We start from the raw sequence: 22424 nt of genomic DNA on the forward strand, positions 1-22424 counted from the left end.
TAGTAAATGACAGTGACAGTATATAGATAGGACAAAACACATTGATACATTTATATAGAGAGACATAGTTAGACATGACACCCCCAAAACTATAGTAGATGGATGACTTTCATTTGAGAAGCCCTGTTACTCGGACAGTCATAGGAGGAAGCTGGAGTCTCATTCTTCAATAGTGATACCCTTGCCCCTTGATAACCTTGTCCCTTGATGACTTGACTCCAGTCAAAGGCACTCGGGCTTCATTCAGATTGGCCCTCACTGTGGCCCAGGGCCAGCCACAAAGGAGAAGCATATGCCCCGATTCACTGCACAGATCACTGGGTAGCGGAAACAAGACCCACAGGCCACCCACCCTGCTCTCTCTCATCCCTTTCTTCTTGCCTTCTCTCATCTCCATTATGTAAATTATGCTGTACTCCACGTGACCCTTACAAACCACCTTTAATCTGTCAGAAACAACCTCATTCTGCCTCCAAAACTTACAACCCTTCCTGTCTCTAACACACTTCCTCCAGAAGAGTCAAGTTGCTTATGGGCTTGAAGAGGGATGAGTGGAAGTGATGAGTGGAAGTATCTACCCTTACCTGCACTGTCCTTCACCCCCCACTCACTGCCTTCCCCAAAGGAGAGGAGACAGAACACCTCTGGAAAAACAAATTCCAAAAGTCTATGAGGAAAGGGAAAAGGTGGGAATGGGGGGCCAACTGGTGAAGTCAGGTGTGAACACGGGAACCGGCACCTTCCATACAGTGAGCGTGGGAGACGGGTTGTATGGGTTCATTTTACCATAAGGTTTCCTCTCTTTGGAAACTGGGGGGTGCTGCTCATGGAACTGACACCTAACATAGATACAGCTCTCCCTTGGGCTCCAGAATCTGGGGGAACCATGTGCGTTTCAGATTTGATCAAGTTTGAATACAAGTTTGAATAAGAGCTCCAGACTCATTCCACTCACCCTGAGGCAGCAGCTACACGAAGGACTACAATCTCCTTCCCAGTCTTTCCCAACCGACTCCGTGACTTTGAGCAGGCCACTTAACTTGCTGGCTTTGAGTTTACGTATGTGCCGGATAAGGGGGTTGGCCTAAATCGGGGGTTCTCAAAGCTGGCTCCATGTTAAAACTGAATCTCCTTTATAAACATGACCAGGTCAGACCCCACACCTAGAAATTCTTTAATAGGTTAGCACATGCCAGGCACTTGTAGTTTTAAACCTTACCAGGTAGTTCTAGTATGCAGCCAAGTTTGAGGATCCCCGGCATCTATTATCTCTAAGAGCTTGTCTGCTTCTAACACTTGAAGTCTCTGAACCTCACTTAGGGGCTGGAGGCCTTCTCTTATTTCCATTTTTTCTACCCAGGCTTTATCAGTAAACACTTTTGTCTTTGCTACAGTTGCAGTTCTTAGCCTTATCCGGACAACTTCCTACACCAAAGAAGTTTATTCTTCTACCAAAGGGCACTTTGTAGTTTGGTGAAAAGCACAGGTTGTGTAGCTATGTAGACCTGGTTTTGAATCCTTGGGTGGTGGCTGGGGCAAGACTCTTAATGGGGATACAATGGGGACACATCCAAAATGGGGATAACACCTATTTCACGGATCACCATGAGGAGTGAATGTACGTAAAGTACATTATATGTAAGTGCTGAATAAATGTTAATTACCACTCCCATTCTATAATGTAGAGGCTCCAGGGGGTTCTGTGCTTACCGAGAAAAGAGCTGGAGGAAGGCCAGTCTGAATTTCTAGAACCCCAAGAGCAGTCTTTGGCTGAGCAGATCAACGCCAGCCAGAGAGACGCGTAGAGCTTCAAAGCTCTATCTCCCCGCGATGAGCACCAGTGACTTCCCTCCCGTCAGCAGCAGAGAAGCAGAAATACAATACAGTTCTATGCCCTGGAAAGGAGAAGCTACAAGTGGGAGCTAACAGAACTGCAGGCCACGAGATAAGTAGGCCAGTCCTGGACTCCTGCAGCCAAAAGCGCAGGAAGAGAGAGGCAAACGGTCAAAGGAACCTAATGAGGAAACAGTGAAGTCTAGTCATACTCAGGCAAAGAGCTGTCTGCAACAGATGGAAGAGGGAAAAGATGAGAAAAATAAAAGATATTTGCCCTTTCCAGCTTTGGCAGGGCCATGAAACGAATGTCTCAGACCACTGAGAATAAGCAGCAAGGAAAATGTTCAGCACTGCTGTAGATAAGATTGCTATGAAAAATTAGCTGTACCCTAGCCATGCGTACATAGGCATAGGAAAAAGACCAGCAGAAAGCATGCTAAAATGTTAATCTGGTTTGTCTCTCAGTTGTAAACTTGCGGGGCATTCCCAGTCCCTTTGATATACATGTTTATAGATTACAAACCTATAATGAATATGAATGTCTTTTGTGATCAGGAAAAAAAAAGTGGAAGGAGTAAGTGAAGCATGTCATACAAGCGTCTCAATAAGGGGAGGGGGACAAGGAGTAGAGAGGCACGTGGTGGGGGTGGCAGAGGACACAAGATCAAGATATCAGAGAAAGAGAGCTATGTTTTTAAGAAGAGCCCAGATGAAAATTTGGTGGGTTAACCATCCATGAGACCATGTTTTCTAGGAGACTGGGTCAGAATTTGCCACTGCAAATAGCAAATAAGTCTGCAGTCCATATTTTAACCTTTTTTGCTTGCAGTGTTGACACTGGCTTTTCTCGTGTTTCGGAACCTGGGAATTGCTATGGGATAGCAAACACAAATAAACACCGAGGAACACCGAGGCAAATTCTGGAGCGAGGGAACCCAGCATTGAGCCCAGGCATACAGAAACCAAAACAAAACCAAGGAGGGGCTTCTATTTTGCAAAACAGCGCTTGTCAGTATTTTTCCAGTCTAAAAATACATGCAAACTCATACAGAGTGTCATGGATTTCTAAGAGGTGATTCCAGATCTCAGAGTTAAAATTTTCCTACAACATTCAAAATGTTTCCTGTAGCAAAACTATGACAGTTCACATCCTTGGGGAGGGACAGATTTTCCACGTGGGCAAGGTTCCATTTTTACTAACCCCAAATCAGAATTTCTTTTCTTCTATCTGGATCCACTCCTCACCTGCCGGTAGAGAGAAAATCAGAGAACAACCCCGCCCTGTCACTCTATCTTTAGAGGCCTTCCCACATGGCCTGGCTGCCAGAAGTCATGAAGAATCCTGTGTCTACCATCAGCCCGGTCAGGTTAGGGGCACTTTTAGAAAAAACAACAAAATATTCACCATTAAAATTCCTTGCAGATTTTCACCTCCCAAGACACTTTTAATCTAGCCTCAAATGCTAGGTTTTGAAGAAAGCAGTATCATTAAGGAAAATAAAGTGGGGGTAGGTTAAAGTTAGGATCAAAGGTTCACGAAATTCAGACTCCACACATTTCAATTAAATGGTACGTCAACCCATGTACCAAACTGTACTAAAATCTGCTCCAGGTCTCATTTGTCAAGTTTTATCTGCCACCATTTGGATTCAAGATGACAGACTGAGTTATAAATCCAATTCGAGATGGGACTTACACTGAGCAGTCTACCAAGTTTTATCAAAATCAGTCAGCGTCTTTGGGAGTTGCCTACAGGATAGACCAAAAAGCCAGTTAAAAAAGAAATGTCACATCAACTAGTTAAAGCAGGAATTGTGCTTAAGTTGATCATTCATGTATCCATTCATTCAATAAACATTCACTGAACACCTACTCTATGCTAGCTGCTGCCGGAAGAGTAAGGATGTGCAAATCACAAGGTAAAGTCTTTGCCCTTATAGGGCTTATATTATGGTAGCTGGGGAAATAATTACAGAAAATCATTAAAAACTGAGGTCAGAGCTATCATGGACTAAAAAGGGTGTTGAGATAGAGACAAATAAAGAAAGCCTACTTTAGACAGGGTTGCAGGAAAGCCTTTCCTGAAGGAAGGTATTTAGTTTGAGATGGAAGAATAGGTTGGAAGAAACCATATTAAGAGAAAAGGAAGAATGTTCCATACCAAAAAAAAGCGGGGGGCAAACTCCAAGGTCCTAAGTGGGATCTATCATAGTCATGGACAGATAAGGGGCCCAGAGGCAAGGAGGAGAGGCAGACCAGGCCCACCACAACTGGCAAAGCCAATGGCTACTGGGGATATTAAGAGAAACACTGTCAGAAAAAACTTTTATGTAGATTGTGCAAAATAGGAGATGTTACACCCAAAAGAAAACTGCACATTTTACCTTTCTTCTCTTTAAGGGCTTTCCATTCACACAATAAGTAATACCTAACAGCTCATACATACTACTTTCCTTTGGAAAATTATCATTATTAAATATTGTCATCAACTTCACTAAGGAATTTTAAGTGTGATACATAGTTCCTTAATGCACTTAGCACTCAGAAGCATATAAACTTTCCATTAGAGAGCCCTCTATGAAACCAGTTAACTCCAAAAGCAATGAGCCCTCCATCAAACCAGTTAACTCCAAAAGCAATCGGGTATTTACTACCTGTCCTATAAAGCAAATGGCACTCAGGCACTTCAGTGCTTGAGGCGAGGAAGGATTGCAGGAGCAGTCAGCAATCCATGAAAGCTTGTCACGTTCAGGATGTGCCCAATCAGCTCCATGGATAGAGGCCAACCCTCAGGGAGACAAAAGGATGTGCCCAATGGTACAAAGCATCTTTCTGTTTCCCCATCACCAGAAAAGTTAGAAATTTTATGACATTCCAATCTTATAGTTCTCTCGATCATTTTTAAGCCTTTTGGAAAATCAAATGGATTGCAAGAGAGTTTTCCTAACTAGCTTACTGATCTTTCCTTGTCATGTCAGGATGAAAGAATTCACCATTTGACTAAAGGTCAATGTTCTAGAAATATTTATGGGTGACTAAAAGGGGAAGACTATTAGGGAAATACTTTTTCATTATCTCTGCTATTGCATGGTTGGTTGCATAAAGTACTAGACATACCTATGCTAGACCCTTACCCATCTTTCCATGCTCACAAACCCACCTGTGCTGCTTCTAGGCTGGGGGTTCTTCCCATAATGAACCCAAGGATACCCCTTTCAAAGAAATGACTAAATTGTTGGTTACATTTTAAATTGCGCATTTTAGTTCTCTCTGAACAATGTTTGATGGGTAAGTCTAAAAAAAAATGGTCAAATTGCCTAACCTTTTAGCAATAAAATTGTGTGCAATAAAAATGCTGGAGGGCACCAGTTACTGAACTGTCATAGGCTGGAGAATTATTAGATTCCATAATTCTGTAGTGCAAAACCAAATTTGTAGATTTTTTTTCAAGTGGAAAAAAGTCCAGGAAATTAAATGGAAAGACCTGTAGTAATGAAATATTAAATGCAATTTCAAGTGCACAAAAAGGTCAGAAACCAAAAAAAAAAAAAAGATTTCTAGAACAACATTAATTTTCTCATACTTCACATATGCCTGGGCTTAAATTCTCCTAGAAACCAACTAGGCCCACGCTGGGGTACGGGTGGCGATGAAGGGAGAGGTAGGAAGGAGGAGCCGGGGAAAGGGCCAAGTCAGAACTAAGAGTTAAAAAAAAAAATAGAAAATATTTCATTTGTTTTCACTTCCCAAAATTGAAGTTATATTGCCTAAAAATACATCAACACCAGCAGAAAGTTATAAAAGCAAAAGCAAAACTACTGGACTTGAACCATGTAAGGCCAGTTGTAGCCAAAGTTAGCTTGATTCTTGGTTCCTTGCTGTAATACAATTCTGGGCTCCTGTTCTTAACTTTATCATACTTGAATTTCAATTCTGGCCAAAGAGATCATTTATTATAGGATTGTGGATACTTGGAGTCAGTTCAGATGTATCTGTGTGAAGAGTGCTACCATCATCAGAAGCTATCACTGAAACTACGTAGCTTCTGTCTCAGGGCACAGAAGTAATACTTCATTTTAGTAATACACGTGTAGAAAGGGGTAGAGGAGATCCAGAGAAACATCAAAGGAAATATTTTTAAATGAAAACCCTTGTGTGGAAAAAAAAAAGGGTCAAATGCTAACAACAGGACACCTGTAGTTTAGGCATGACTCATTGTTCAGGTGAAATATTGTTTAGAGACACACAGGGAAAATCCTTATTTTAACACCTGGCCAACTCCCCAAGTCCATTACTCACACAGTCTGTACACTCATTCTTTAAATATGCTACAAAAATCAGATGATCTGTAATTTACAATTGCTACAACTTTAAAACCTAAACAACACATGATGAAATCTATTTCTTTAAAATACCAATCTGTGTGGTTGCGATGTTGGATGACAGAAAAAAAGATTTATATTTGTAGCCAATTTTTATTTATCCTCACCTATTTATAAATTGTGCTACAACTTCAATAGCCATGGTTAAAAAGAATAACGTCATTCCTAACCACTGCCTTTGACTATAAAAACAATTTCACTGTAACGGATAACACTAAAATACTCCAAGAATAATCAATAAATGAATCCTGGATTACTAGTCTAAAAATGGTGGTTATAAGTGATTACATGAAAGAGTTGATGTTACTTTGAAAATCTTAAAGTCTGTCTATGGATTTTCGTATTTTATATGTAACATTTTTATGAAGTGATTTTGCCCTTACATAATAGCTTTCATCCTCAAAGTGCTTCACAAATATGAACTAGTTACATAAAAAGCTATATTACTGCAAAATCAGAAAAGGGAAAGCTGAGGTTCTCTTAGCCACACTCACTCTCAACAAAGGTTAATCTTCATCAAAAGTTACATCTTTTAAAACATGCTTAATTATCAATACTGTTAACAAAACTGTCCAAAGGGGGTAAACAGAGCTTTTACTATACCAGCCAGTTGTTACTATCCATAAAAATCTCTCTTTGACTGAATTTGTAAAGTCTGAGGAAATTAGACTTGTGTTATGATAGATCTACTTTGTCCCCTTTTTCCATTTCATGAAATCTCTTAAATATCAATAAGAAGGGATATCGAACAGAGCTTTATCATAATAAAATTGAAAAAGCATTAAACATGCATCATAGGGAATAGTTAAATAAGTTATGGTATGTCTATATGATATAATACTGTCCAACATAATGTAGCCATTAAAAAAATTATGCTTTTGAAGAACATTTTATTTTTTTAATAGAATTGTTTTTTTTTAAGATTTTATTTATTTGGTGCCTGGGTGGCTCAGTTGGTTAAGTGTCTGCCTTTGGCTCAGGTCATTATCTCAAGGTCCTGGGATCGAGTCCCACATTGGGCTCTCTGCTCAGCAGGGAGTCTGCTTCTCCCTCTCCCTGCCGCTCCCCCTGTTGTGCTCTCTCTCTCTCTCTCTCTCTGTCAAATAAATAAGCAATGGGGAAGGACAGAGGGAGAGGAAGAGGCAGACCCTCCACTGAGCAGGGAGCCTTCCACAGGGCTCGATCCCAGGACCCCTGGATCATGACCTGAGCTGAAGGCAGACTATCAACTGAGCCACCCAGGTGCCCCTTGAAGAATATTTTAAAACATGGGAAATTTTCCACAATACGGTGTTTGTGTTTTTAAAGTTCAAAAGATGATCTGTATCCCATCATGCCAATTATATATAAGTATAAATAAATATATAAATAAATAAGTATAAATAAAAGAAATAATTATATATAAGTATACAAGCAAAGTGGGTAAAAAAAATATGAGTGGTGGGAGTATTGTGATTGTATTTCCTTCTTTGGACTTTCTTTATTATTTAAATTCTTGACAGTAAAATACATATTTTTTAAATCATAGGACATAAATGTTATTTAAAGGAAAACAAAACCATAATCCTTGCTCAAGAACTCACACTCTGTTGGAGACATTAAAAAAAAAAAAAAACAGAAAACCAGCAGTCAGTGCGATAATCTCTTTCAGACTAGAGAACTCAGAATACCATGGGAGTAGTCCAAGATAGAAGTTCAGAATAGATGGAAGAGAACCTTGAAGCAGGCCTTGCAAGGTAAGCAGGTATTCAATAATAACAAAGAGAGCAGTCTAAACAGAGCATATGCAAAGGCACAGAACCATGAGACATATGGAAAAAATAAGAAAAATGATGAGCTTCAGTGGGGCAAAGAGTATGGCCAGGAATCACAGAAGATGGTGAGGAGGATGGCACAGGCCAGCTCACGGACCTTGAGTACTGTCGAAAAGGATCCGACTTCAATCTTTATACGTGATGAGTAGAGCCTGCTGGGGAGGGGGATGTGGAAAGGTATTAGATTAAGAAAGCAATTAGAAGGGATGAGTTATTTAGATCACTAGCTACAGCAAGCGAAGGACTAAAGAAAGGCAAGACTAGATTCAGAAATACCAGGTGGGTGATTCTGAAAAGTTTATCTCTAGAAGGAAACAAAAAGGAAAGAAGGATTTCCAGAGATAGTTAACAAATAAAACAAGCATAGCTTAGTGACCAGTTGGATATGAGTGAATGAGAAAAAGTGTCTAAGATAATTCCCTGGTTTCTAGATGGAATGACTGGTGGACAGTGGTACCACCACCTAAATGAAGTGGATCTGGGCAAAAAAATCAGTGAATTTGATTTTGGACATGTAGAATTAAAGATGACTCTGGATATCCAGATAAGAATAAACAATAGATTAACTACACTTCAATTTTTAAAAACCATACCTCAATTAAAAAAAAAAAAAAAAAAAAACAGGGGCACCTGGGTAGCTCGGTCAGTTAAACCCCCAGCTGTTAGTTTCTGCTCAGGTCATGATCTCAGGGTCATAAAATCAAGCCCCGAGTAGGTCTCCATGCTCAGCACAGAATCTGTTTGAGATTCTCCTCCTTCTCTCACTCTTTCTCTCCCTCTGCCCCTTCCCTTCCCACACTTGTGTGCTCACTCTCTCTCTCTCTCTCTCTCAAATAAATACATACATACACAATAAATAAATAAATAGATAGATAGATAAATAAATAAATAAATAAAATCTTAAAAAAAAAACAGTAGGCTGCATGGATCAGTATGCAAGTCATAGGTGAAGGATCAAGGATGACACTTCAGAGTGCTTTAGCAAATAACTCGACGCTTATTAAATTAGGAACAAATGGAACCACCCTAGAAGATTGGGCAAGGTGAGGAGCCTATAAATTGGGGAAACATCAACATTTGGGGCAGACATGCAAAGCCAGCAAAATGACAATACGACACGGTCAGAGAGATCAGATCACAGAAGCCAATGAGAAGAGATTTTCAAGAATGGAATGATCAAAATTGTGAAAGGTCAAATGGAGGTCAAATAAGAAAAGGTCAAAATGCATCATTTAGGTTTGATAATAAAAATCCTCATTTGACCATTGCTGGAGAAGTTTCAGTGGGTGTTATGGACAGAAGCTTACAACAAATTGAAAAATAACGCAGATTTAAGGAAAGAGTAAATATAGCAACTCTTTCCACAAACTTCACTATAAACTGAAGAAGAAAGGGAATGCCAAAGTCAACGATCAACACAGGGCTAGGGAAGCACACTGATGGTTTATTAATGGATAACTAGTTACAATCACAGTAATGATTACCAGGGAAGTGAAGTCACCTTTTTTTAACTAATAAAAATATAATCATGTAGCCACAAAACAAAGATATGACAACACACGTCCAAAATGTTTGTTCTTAAAACGTCAACGTTATTCAGCCAAAATTCACATTTGCAAGATCTTTTGTCAGTGTGAAAAAGATCCCGAGATTCCATTCCCAAAGTCTTAAATTTTTATGTTATTCAGGTAATTGAAAGAGTTGGCTAATATAATGAACACAATCGATAGCTATAAATAATTCGGAACCTGGAATGAATTACTTTTTGGCTAAATTATCTACTGAATGGCCAAGATGTTTTAAATTAACTGAGTAACTCTTTCAACATTAAACAGACTTGAGGTGATTAGATAAAAATCCATTTGTGTACCGTAAACTAATTGAACATGTTTCAATAGAAATTTAAGAAACTTTATTTTTGTTGTGGTTCTTATTGGGCTATTTAATTTAGTACTAAGAACTTAAGCCCATACTGGAGTGAAAAGTCTGTACCATTCTTTCCTTTGATTCACCTAGAAATATCAAATTCATTCTGTGTGTAAGATCCATAAAAAGATTCATTATTTCTCACCCAATAATTCTACTCTTAGAATTTATTGGATGGTATGATAGAAGAAAAATGCTGTATATACAGACGTGTTCACTAGAATCATATCTAGGGAAGCTAAAATATGAAACAACCTAAAAATTTAACACTGGGAAGAAAACTATATAAATTAGGGACATCTGCTTAATGGAATAATATATAGTCATTAATTGTGTGAAACAAAGCTGAATAAAATTATTTGTTCACTTTGACAACAATCATATATTAGAAATTATGTGTGCAAATCAAAAATTCTGGGTTTTTTAAGATTGCTTTATTTATTTGAGAGAGAGAGAGCGTGCATAGGGTGGAGGGGCAGAGGGAGAGGGAGAGAGAGAATCCCAAGCAGACTCCACACTGAGCATGGAGCCAGAGCGAGGCTTGATCTCACAACCCATGACCTGAGCCAAAATCAAGAGTTGGACACTCAATCAACTGAGCCACCGTTCTTATAGAACTTTCAGAAGTTAAAAGGGAGGGAGAGAGGAGGAGAGAGAGAGAGGAAGAAAAGGAGGAAAGGAAGAAGGGGGAAAAGTAACTAGAGATCAAAATCAGTGGCAAGAAAAGAGTCCTAAGTTAGGAAAAAAAAGAATCTGAAAATGTATCTTGACATGTTTGTGTATTATTTGCAGACTGACTCATTTGTAGACTCCAAAGCCCTGCCTAGCACCAATACAAACTTAAATGGAGTTATCTATTTGCATGTATGACTCATTTAATGATACTGACAAATACTCTGTTATCTCTACAGTCAGTGTCTATAAATATTGAAAAATACATATTTTTTACCAATTTTACTGAAAACAAAGAAATAAAGATGGCAGAAGATCCCAGCATAAGTAGACTGTTAATGAAGTCCTAAAGTTACCAAATTTCTCTGCATTTTTAGTTGAAGACTATTTTCAATAAACGTAATTTTATGTTTTTAGTATTTTCAGTAAAATTTTGAATACGTTCAAATAACAACACTAAGGTAGAGTTGGGTCTGCCTGCTGATAACAAGCCTTGTTCAACTTTAAGTGATTTAGATCAACAAAGGCCATTTCCTGACATTTCCATGAGCACTGAGCCTCTTACCACCTATAATAATGCTTCTTCTAACAATTATTTACTTGGCTTACAACTTCAAAGGCCTGTCATCTGTTAGAAGAGCAGCTCCAGAGTCAGAAGGGTTTGAAGTGGAGCTCCAACATTATTAGCTTGGAGATCCTCAGTGAGTTCCAAGAATGCTCTGTGTTACTAGTTCCTCATTTGCAAAATGAGGATGATTATAGCTTTTATCTCATGAAGTCTTCTGAATATTGAGATTAATGTATGTAGAGTCCTTAGGGATATGCCTGGAACATAATAAGCACACAGATAATGTTAACTGTTATAATTACTAGATGTTGCAAGGATTACACCAAAGCATCAGAGATCTGGCCTTAAAGGAGCCTGCATTTATTAATGTTAATAATGATGATAGAAATAAAGGCAATGGTAGTATTAGTAAACCTTCATATGCACTCCATCATTTCCATGCATTAACTCTTTTGATTTCATCACAACACTCTCGGACCAGTCTCAGACCCATGAGATGGCTCAAGCAACTGAGATCCAGAACAATGCAATTGCCAGGACTGCCCACAAATAGGCATGTTCATTAAGAGCTGAGGTAGGTTTCATTCTAAATCTGCAGATGAGAGGAGGGGGTATAAACAAGGGTCAACCCTCCCAACATGATCCAAGGGGGGCAAAACTAGTTGAGGGTTTATGGCCTGCCTTCTGTTGACAAAGCAATTTAGACGGGCTTGCAGTTTTAAATGCTGTAGTAAAATCATTAATCAGAGCAGGAACTGTAAGCAACTTTTATTTATTTATTTATTTATTTTTTAGAGGGAGTGAAAGCAGGGGTGGGGGTGGGCAGAGGAAGAGAGAGAGAGAATCTTAAGCAGACTCCACACCCAATGCAGACCTGATATGGGGCTCAATCGTCATGCCCCTGAGATTATGACCTGAGCTGAAATCAAGAGTTGGATGCCTAACTGGCTGAGCCACCCAGGCGCCATAAGTGACTTATTTTTTCAGAAAAATGACTGAAAGAGAGAATGGCAAAAACAAACAAACAAACAAAAAACAGCACTATAAAAACTGTATTTTAGCTGCAATATCCTAAAAGTTCATAGAATATTATCATTCCTCAGCCCAGCCCACGTTTCCAGCTTCAAATTAAGATCAGAGTCACAAGTCGGGAAGTTAGCCCTGTTTTTCCCCAAACACAAATTAAGAGAAGTTCGCCGCTTGAAAACAACTAGGCTTGCAACAAGAAGGTTGGATTTTTAGCAATTTATATGGTAAGTTCTGGCTCCTTTTACATGTGACTTTACCCAACTCAGATGTATTTTTATTAGTTTTTGGTACTATCTAAAAACATAGGTTTATTGTGAACAACTGTGAAAAAGAAAGTGAAAAAAAAATCATCCTACATTCCACAACTTTAAAATAAATACTCTTGGTGGTATAATAATGTCTTATGTATGCATGACACGCATATCACCCATCCATTTATTCACATTTTATTTCCGACTTCTTGCAGTTGATATTATAACTTTTTTTTACGTCATGCCAAACTCTTCGTTGGGAGACTATATATGCAGTTTATATCAAGAGCATTTCCCGTGTTATTAAACATTGGGACAGTATCTTCAGTGACTTTTTATTGGCTAGCTCACCTTTCTAAGTCAGTATATACATTCAGGAATTGTCTGCCTTTCAAACCTCTCTGACATAGTATGGCGATCTAAGTGTCATGACCCTCTAATAACTCCAATTAACACTTGCAAAGTTGTCTAAAGCAATTTAGGGATAGAATTAATTTTGCCTTAAAATATCAGAGAAAAGCTTCTCTTTAGAGGTATTCCTTATATTTGCATTTTAATAGACCTGTTTTGAGGACTCCAAGTCTTTTGGCTATAATGGCTTTCCTTAGCTTTATATTATTCCTTGCCTAAAAAGTAAAGGTAAAAGTAAAATATTATTAGGAAGATCACATGCCCATATCTATTGTGATTGGAAGGCTTTTATGGGCAGGAACTAATTCTTAATCCATCTCAATAACTTCTCCAATACCTTAAAAAATTAATGGCATCAGACTGTTATTACTTTTCTAAAAATAAGTTTCTGGGCAAATATTGTCTGTGATGTTAAATGCTGAGACCAATTTATAGTCACATACACACCAATGACCTCTCTAAAATTTGAGCTTGACTTGGCCATACCTCATTGACAAGCCCTGTGTTCCGTATACACTCAGTTCACATACATCTCCGACTACTCATCCAAACAAAGTTGGGTCATCATCAGGAAATCTTTTTCCCCACTGGGGGTAAATACACATCTAAACCCACAAAAATTCTATTAGCACCAGCTAAATTGTAATACAGCGATAAACACTTCCCTTCTAATTTGCTGGCTCCCCAGCCGAAGAAAGACTTTGTCGGTTCTGGTTGGCAATTGAGCTGTATGTAGTAGATACGCTGATTTTAAAAAAGAAAGAAAGAACTACAATAATGGTGTGGTCTCCTGAGAATACATTTATTTCTGCAGTATAAAACAAAATTAAATTCTTCAATCTCAAAAACTATTAAAAGGTTGTATTTAAAATGCATGAAGCATTAAAAAGACATCAAAATTAAAATAATCTCATAAATCTCTTCATTTAAAAGACTTATTAGAATACAGATCGAGGCAGAAAACTGCTGCCCGGCACTCCAGAGCAGTAAATTATGACTATTTTAGCTTTTTTTCATTTTCATCATTGAAAATTCTTTTCCAGAATAATTGTATTGCTGTAGCAAGACCAACTGTCCCATATATTTAACAAGTGAATAGTAAATTGCTTTTGATGGACTCTGAAGTAGGTATACTGTATATTCTTTTAAAGATCAGCAGACCACAGGGTTGCACCCTGACAAAGGATACAAAAGATACAAGCAAAAATTAGTTTTTAATGTAAAACTGGTTAAATTAATTACCATTCCTAATTTAGTTTGCCCAAGTACTAGGGATGCCCGAGGAAAACCTGATGAGTAGAAGAGTTTTACTGTCATCCCCTTCTTCTCCAGATCTGCCAACTCAAACCCAAGAAAAAGTCAGCACAAGAAGGACAGTTAGATGTGTCCAATTGCCATCAATCATTAAAACTGGACTCTCTTTTGTAAGTGACTGACAACGAGGCAAAGCTTTTTCTTTTAATAAAGATCCTCACTCCATCGGTCATCATGTGTCAGTCTTGATTGTACTACAGCATTCCTTGGAGCACAATTAAACTATCATGTTGATTGTACCTCAATGCAATTGAACCCTAAAAGGAGGGAAAGAAAAACCAGGTGGCTAACCATGAGGTCTCATGTCACTTGCCTCCCATCATACTCTTTACAAATACACTGTGAACGGAGCAGGGCTAGTTTTGATAGAAAGTAGCCAGATATGCCTTGAAAGTCTTATAAGAAGATGAAAAGTGTGTTCCCATCAATTGATTCCCATTTTTTATCACCTCCCCTTCCACTGGTGCACCCTGACATCATCCCTCCTTATCAGAGATAAGATTAGTAAACAGTGGGCTTTATTAGAACACCATTAATTCAACTTAATTAATGGTGTAGTGGTACCAGGTCTTTTTCTGTTTTCTTTTTCCGGAAGACAACCTTGGTAGCGGAATCAGACGTCTTTCCAGAAACAGCACCTTTGTAATTCTGCACACCCTCCCATTGCTTCAGCCCATGCAGGCTGAGCAAAGCTCCTTATCTAAGACTCTGAAAGGATAACAGGACTGCTCAAGTATAAAAACTGCAAGTATTTTATTTATCTCTCTTTCTTTCTGCTTAGATTACCATTATCTTTGGTCACTGAATTTTGTCTGTTGGACCTCAAATGAAGAGCGAAGTCAACCAGAAAGTACAGTTCAAAACCCAATGGATTACTGCTCTATCAGCGCACACACACACACACACACACACACACACACACACACACACACACCTCCTTCCAGCCTTTCTTTGGCTTTACCCTAGGGTTAACTTCCTTATGAATGGTTTTCGGATGATTCTATGACCTTCTTTGCAAAATATTTATGCTGAAGAAAAATGCATGTCCCACAAATGTCTCAGTAACTTACACGGAAGCTGAAATGTAAGCCAAGTAAATGAGCTGTCTAAAATCAGGCTAGGTTTCTGCAAATTGGGGGGAGATTGCGTAAAATCATTGCAACATGAATTTTAACTCCATCCATTCATTCTTTCTGATGGTCACATGTAAGGCATGTAAGGCACTGAAGAAACCATGGAGATAGATTGAGAAGTGGTCCCTGCCAGTAAAAGGCTTCCAATCAAAATAGATATAGGCCTATGAACATCTAACCATGATAAGATCAGAATAACAAAAATACTAAATCAAAATTTAAGCAATGTTCTATGAGCATGCACAATTAATTCTGACTAGAGAAACCAGGAAAAGCTTCAAGGAGGAGGAAGGAAAGGAGTTCCATTATTAGTGAGTAGGGAAAAGAGCACCTGGGATTAAGGAACAGCATGCACACACAGAAAAGTGAAGTACTCGGAACAGAAAACTAGAACCCTCATTTTTGTCATATGACTACCACATTCATAATTATGGCCATATCTCCATATCATTGTATGCATGTTTGCTTACTATTCTTTTTTAACTGACTCCATGTTTGCTGAAATAAATTTAAAAGGAAACTTTGTATCATTACTATAAATGGAAATTCAGTGTCTCTTCCCCCAAATATAAAAGTAAATGAATGAAAACAAAACAATGAAATTCTAGTTGAATACTGTTGTCTAACCTGCCCTCTCTTTGTTACAAAGGGAAGCTAATTTAGCAAAATATTGATGACTCCCCCACATCAAATGAAGACTTTCTCCTCAATGTTCTCTGAGGGGTTGAGAGAGAATTCTAAACTACACAAATTTTACTACACAGGTTATTCAATGTCATGTTAGTATATCACCTAGCGTCATTTTGAATCATCGTTCTACACTCTGGGAAACACTGGAAGAGATCAAAGACCCTCAGGAGCTGGCTGAGAGAAGAAAGTAATGAGAGATAAGGCAGAAAGCAGATTTGAGACTTATATGGATCCTGAAGTTCATGCCAAGTCTTTGATCTTCATATGAGGTGCTGGGAAACATTACAGGTAGGTAGTTCCTTAAGCATAAGACTCTGATTGTGGTACAAAGGATAACTGAGCAGAAAAGAGATGAAAAGCTGAGATATTACATCATTTAAGAGCCAGGGGTCTTAATTAGAGAAGGGATGGAAAATAGGTAATGTTGTTCCCCACTGGTACCCCACCCTAAAACATGCTGTGATTACCTGTGTGTTTCTCCATGCTACTTGGTCCTTTATATGAACCAAATCATTATTACCGCATTTCATCAAATGTAAGAAACTATCACATGTGAGATGCACCACCATTTTATATACCACAAAGAAAGAAAAATACTGCCCATTAAATGATGATACACCATCACTTGTAAGAAACATCTAATTTCAGAAATGTTAAAATGTGGGTGGGGGGGTGCTTGTCTTAGAATCAATGAGATACATTATTAATCACTATTGCTTAAAAGCAAGTAATAGAGAACTTGTAAGTTAATTGGTTTTTCAGAAAACAATGAAAAACACATCTGGTACAATGTCCTGCTTGATGTACTAGAACAGTAAATTGTCATCCTTTTCACACAAAACAATATAGAACAGTGATTCTGAGCAGAACCGGGAAGATCCTGGGTTCAAGTCCTCCTTCGATCTCTTACTAGATGTGGCACCTTAGATGAGTAACAAACTCTGAAAGTTTCAGTTGGTTCATCTATAAAATGTTCTTTGTATTTTTCAATATTTACACACAAACCCCCACTGAAGAACTTAAAATAAGAACACTAAGCATTTTCCTGCCCAGATTTGTCAGAAATGACTTTTGGTGAAAGTTAATTATCATTTGTGGTAATATAGGTGGTATTTTTCCCCTTTTTTAACTCATTAGACCCAAGAACCATGGTGCCAACTAGGTTTAGATGATCACTGTATGCTTTACTGATGCCTACTAAAATAGGTTAGAACATGAAGACTGGTCAGTCATAGAGTTGGGTCCCTTACAGGTAGGTTGGTTTGGGTTGCTCAACTTATTAGCCCAGACTCTAGTTCCTCATGAGTTTCTATTCCACAGCTCCTCCTGGACACTAACAAGTCTGCAAATGTGCATTGTCCTGAAGACAACACGTGGAATGGTCCACCCCGCTACAACTCCTGGGAGTAAGAAGCTGTTCCTCCTATTGATGGGGCAGCATCTCTTTCACGTGTGGGTTACTCTACCAAGTACTTTCAAGATGAAACACAATCTGTGCCTCATACCAAGCCTGGGTGTTAGGACAGGACAGGCGTTGCCGCAACTCATAGAAGAAGAAATTGAATACTGAGGGGTCACCATTGGACTTGCCCAAGGTCACACCACTGTATGTAATGTGGCCTGGAAGGAAGCCCAAATCTGGCTCCAAATGTGGTGCTCATCCTACCCACTCCATGCTTCCATGCCATAAAAACATTAGAAAGAGAAAACATTAAGTATAACATTTTGCTCTCCATCCACATTTTCCATTCGTGACCTGTTCTTCATCGGTTCACCAAGTTTTCACACTAGCCTCAATCTCTCCCCCACCTCTTTTCAGTGTTCCTGAGATGCAACAAGTTTCTAGGAGACTCGGCGTGCATGGTACTTTCTGGGGCTGAAGGGGAGTAGACACTGAACCCTTGTCGTTAAGCGTGCAGGAGAGTGCTGTTCTTACCTAGAGCCCACAAGGGGGCAGGGTGACTCAATATGCAGGTGTGCCTAGAATTTGTGGAAGGTGCTGCAAGACGGGCTTCTCCTGGAGTCGAACCCTCAGGGCAGGGGCAGGGCGATGGTGAAGATTCAGACGCAGCTAGGCATGGAGAATGTGGTAGCTTAATATTAAAGTCTGAAACGTGAGTTCTAGGTTTGCTTCCGCAGCTAACAAGCTGGGGGATGTTAGGCAAATTGCTTCCCCTATTATGTAAGGGGTTTGATCTAGTAATCTCTAAGACTAGGCCCCTCTTTAAGACTTGTTGATTCATGCCCTTTATAGTCTAGTGCTAAAGAGCTTTGATAAGGTTCTTACTGTGGGGGGGAGTCCCTGAGCAGATTAAATGAGACAATGTCTACAAAATACTCTTAACGGACAGACAGCCGAGATGTCTGTGGAGCGCCCTCTGTTGGAGGTGGTATCATTACAACATTCTCTACCTGCAGGTCACAAGAGAATTCGTGTCTTAGTATGAGTCTCATTTTTTTTTTCTTCTGAGACCTGACAAAGCAGAATTCATGAAGCCCTGGAAATCACTTTAGAGGTCAAAGAGCACTGCATTGATCCCCACAGCTCAAGCGTCAAACACACGTGTAACTCTCCATGGCACCCCTTTCCCCACACCCTTTCTGGATCTTCTGATTCTTTCATATAAAGATACTCTAATTTCTGCAATTAAAACACTACAGAAGAAGCCTATTAACTCAAACTTGTACAAATCTTAGTGGAACTTGTACAAATTTTTGTCTGCTTATAGTATGATGAAGAGAGCTCTTCATCACTCACCACAGTTACAAAAAGGGCCCTCATTTATCCCCAATTCCAGAACTTGCAGAAACCTTATTTCTGCTTTATAAGTAACATGATAAAGGGTCAATAACTTTAATATAAAGCGATTAGTAAACAGTTAAGAAAAATAAATAGGCCCTATTACTCCATGGACATGGGACATGAACAAAAAGTTCACAAAAAATAAAATAGAAATGGCTAATAAACAATAGAATAAAATGTCAATCCACACTAGTAATCAAAGAAGAATAAATTAAAACATGACATAATCTTAACTGACTGCCAATAATATAAAATGCATTATATGCAGTGCTGATGAGGATGGCATAAGACAGGCATTTCAGCATACTTTAACTGGTACAATCTTCCTGAAAACAATATAGCAGAATATATCAAAAAGTCTTAGTTTGAACTCATATGTACAAAACATGAGGAAATTATCAATGCACATTGATCCTCCAATATCATTCTCCTCTTCCTCAGTTTTTTAACTGAGCACATATCCATTGCAAATAAAATTATATTCTCCAGCCTCCCTTGCAGGTAGGTATGGTCCTGTAAATACGTTCTAGCCTAAGGAATGTAAATGGGGAAGATCAATGCAAATTCCAGATAATGCCCTTAAAAATATACCTTCCTCCCCCTTGTCTCCTTCTTTGCTACTGGCTGGAATGCAACTGGATGGCTACAACTCCATCAGCCATCTTAGATATTGGGGTGGCTTGAGAATGGAAGTCAAGTCACACACAGGGGCACAACAAAATAGAAGGAGCTGGATCAACCACATCCAGACTTCTTAAGTTCAGAAGACAAACTTCTGGAGTACCTGGCTGGCTCAGTCAGTAAAGCCTGGGACCGTTGATCTTGGAGCTGCAAGTTCGAGCCCCACATTGGGTGTAGAGATTACTTAAAAAATAGAAAAATCTTGGGTACCTGTGTTGCTCAGTTGGTTAAGCATCTGCCTTTGGCTCAGGTCATGATCCCAGGTTCCTGGGATCGAGTCCCACATTGTGCTCCCTGCTCTGCGGGGAGTCTGCTTCTCCTTCTGCCCCTCCTCCTCCTTGTTCTCTCAATCTCTCTCTCTCTCTCTCTCCTTCCCTCAAATACATAAATAAACTCTTTAAAAATAAATAAATAAATAATCTTTAAAAAAAGACCAATTTCTATTTAGCTTAAGCCACTATAATTTGTCATTTTACTTGCAGCCAAATCCTAATCCCAAATAACACATGTGTTAATACTGAATGTATTGTAAAATGTTTTACCAAAAAAAGGAAGATGCGGAACAGTGTCAAATATGCTACCACTGCACAAAAAAGGAAAACAAGACACTATCTAGGTGATAGCTGGGTCCCTAAAGAACCATGTCTTTCATTATCCACATCCTGTATAGTTCCTCTTCATCTGAGTTTCCCATATGATTCACTTAAAGCCGAAGAACGTAGAGAAAGTAACACTGTGCCAGTTCCTAGCCTAAGTATTAAGAGGGCTTGTGTGTCAATTATACTACAATTAAATAAAGGGGGAGGTGCCACTGAGATGTTCTTTGCAAATAAATAAATAAATAGTAAATAAATGAATAAATAAATAAATCCAACTATAGGGAAACATTTATATTATGGTCTTTCTTCATTAACATATATTATACAGCACAATGATATGAAAATGCTTATTATATAGAGAGAAAATGATAACATAAAAATTATACTCATATGGAATACGATGTGTACTTTGTAAAAATGCACAGAAAAGGGGCTTGAAGGATCACTTAAAAGTATTAATATCCTCTTAGTGACAGAATAATGGTTTATTATTTTCAAATTTCTTACAAAGAGGATGTTTTATTTTTTCTTTCACTAATTCTATATTTACTTCTAGATGTTCTACTTGGGCTTTTTCCGAATTCTCTCTTGACAGACTTTTTGACAGACTTTTGATTACACATATTACTTGAGATTAGTTAATTCATTTACTCATGTTTTCAGTTCTATTATTTCACTGAACATTTTTAGCTTATCTTATTTCTGTATCCTCTTCTATATCATTGTAACTCCACTGTATGAAGTATTTGAGGGTCTTATTCTGCTATTTGTTGTTTCCCTTGACTCCTAAATACATAACAATTAAATTCTTTGTGTGTCTGCAATTCTGGATCGTGCGATCACATGAGACTATCTGAAACTGTAAAGTGCCACAGGGTCTGGGATAAAGGTACATTTCTCCAGAGAGTATTTACATCCCCATTTCTAAGCACTCTGAGCGCCATCAGTCCAGGCCCTCTAAAGTTAATATCTCATCTAGATCACTCAGACAGTATAAATTCAACCTTAAAGCCAAATGAGGGCAGGGCTGTTGTTAAATTTGGGGGAAAGAGAGACATTTTTCCCCAGTGAGAGCTGAGGCTAAGATACATCTCTTGGTCAACAGAGAGATTTTTTTCTAACTCACTTTTCCATAGAGGATACAGCCCCTTAAGGGCTCTAGCTTCAGATTAGGGTGTCAGTTTCAACTTCCCACATTGCAAGGGCCCAAATCCTGGCTTCTGGTCCCTAGCACAGTAGTCAAAATTTCAGAATCTAAGTTTCTGCTCTCAGCAAACACCCTCAGGGCAAAACGTCAGATTGTGTTTCACATCCACTTTCCATTGTCTTATTTATTTTTAGACCCTGGAAACCACACTCGCTCTTTTTGCAGATATCATAAAAATGTTATCTATACTTTATCCAGCATTCGTAGGTTATTTCAGCAGGATAATTTGTGAGACTATCTGGTCTGCCACCCATATAGCCAGAATTGGAAGTTTGGGTTGATGTTATTGTTATAATCGGAAAAAAATCTAAGTACACAAGAACCTACAAAATGGGGAGAGTCTCACCTGTTGACTATCCTAAAAATCCCTGATACATCATATTGCTTTTTCCATCACTAAAAATTATTCAACACTGGGAGGCAGCTCCAGGAAAATCCCTACCTTTCACTGAGACTGAAATTAACTATTAATTCACTACCAGAGTGAAAGAGTATTATATATACGACAAGAACTTCCATGGGTGAGCAGAGAAAGTGGGTTGTGGGAGAATATCAAGGTGCTGGAACATAGTAGGTGCTCATTAAATATTTATATCAACAAAGTTGAAATACCCATGTCTACCAGGCAATATTTTAGAAATGAGTACAGTTTTGTCAATATTTTTATATTCTATTCATTACCTCCTATTATTCTATGCATATGGACATTTACACCAAAGGAATCTCTTCAAATATTCTATGGAGCAATTTTTAAATATTCAAAGAGCTGAGATACATTTCTCTCCCCTTCCCTCCATCGTAACTATTGCTAGCAATGATATTTACACAACATTTGCTTCAATTTGTATGTGACTAATTTGCAGACATCTTCATTTTATGTTCTAATGTGAAGATTAAATGAGATGGTTCAGGCAAAGCACATAGCACTGAGCACATAGTAAGAGCTTGTTATGATGATGGTGGGGAGGATGATGATAATCATGATGATGATGATGATGATTTTTAAAAGCATCTATGCAAAAGGTGAGGTACGTATGCCAAGTGACTGAAAACTAACATCAATGCAGGACAAATGGAGCATTCTTTGTTTTAAACTTAAAACTCCAGA

General features: G+C 38.5%; 1 protein-coding gene and 1 non-coding gene across 4 annotated transcripts in view; one reads left to right on the forward strand and one right to left on the reverse strand.

Moving 5' to 3' along the window:
- The window catches only part of PPARGC1A (PPARG coactivator 1 alpha), a 634502-nt gene that overhangs the window by 550354 nt on the left and 61724 nt on the right, over positions 1-22424 (reverse strand). The gene's annotated exons all lie outside the window — the stretch shown is intronic.
- LOC112836157 (small nucleolar RNA SNORD115) lies at positions 20436-20518 on the forward strand. Its single transcript, XR_003211405.1, has one exon. It is a non-coding gene; the product is annotated as a small nucleolar RNA SNORD115 (small nucleolar RNA).

The sequence above is a fragment of the Callorhinus ursinus genome, unplaced genomic scaffold, assembly GCF_003265705.2.
Source record: "Callorhinus ursinus isolate GAN/ISIS: 27379988/994484 unplaced genomic scaffold, GSC_fseal_2.0 scaffold4, whole genome shotgun sequence".
NCBI classification, from domain to species: domain Eukaryota; kingdom Metazoa; phylum Chordata; class Mammalia; order Carnivora; family Otariidae; genus Callorhinus; species Callorhinus ursinus.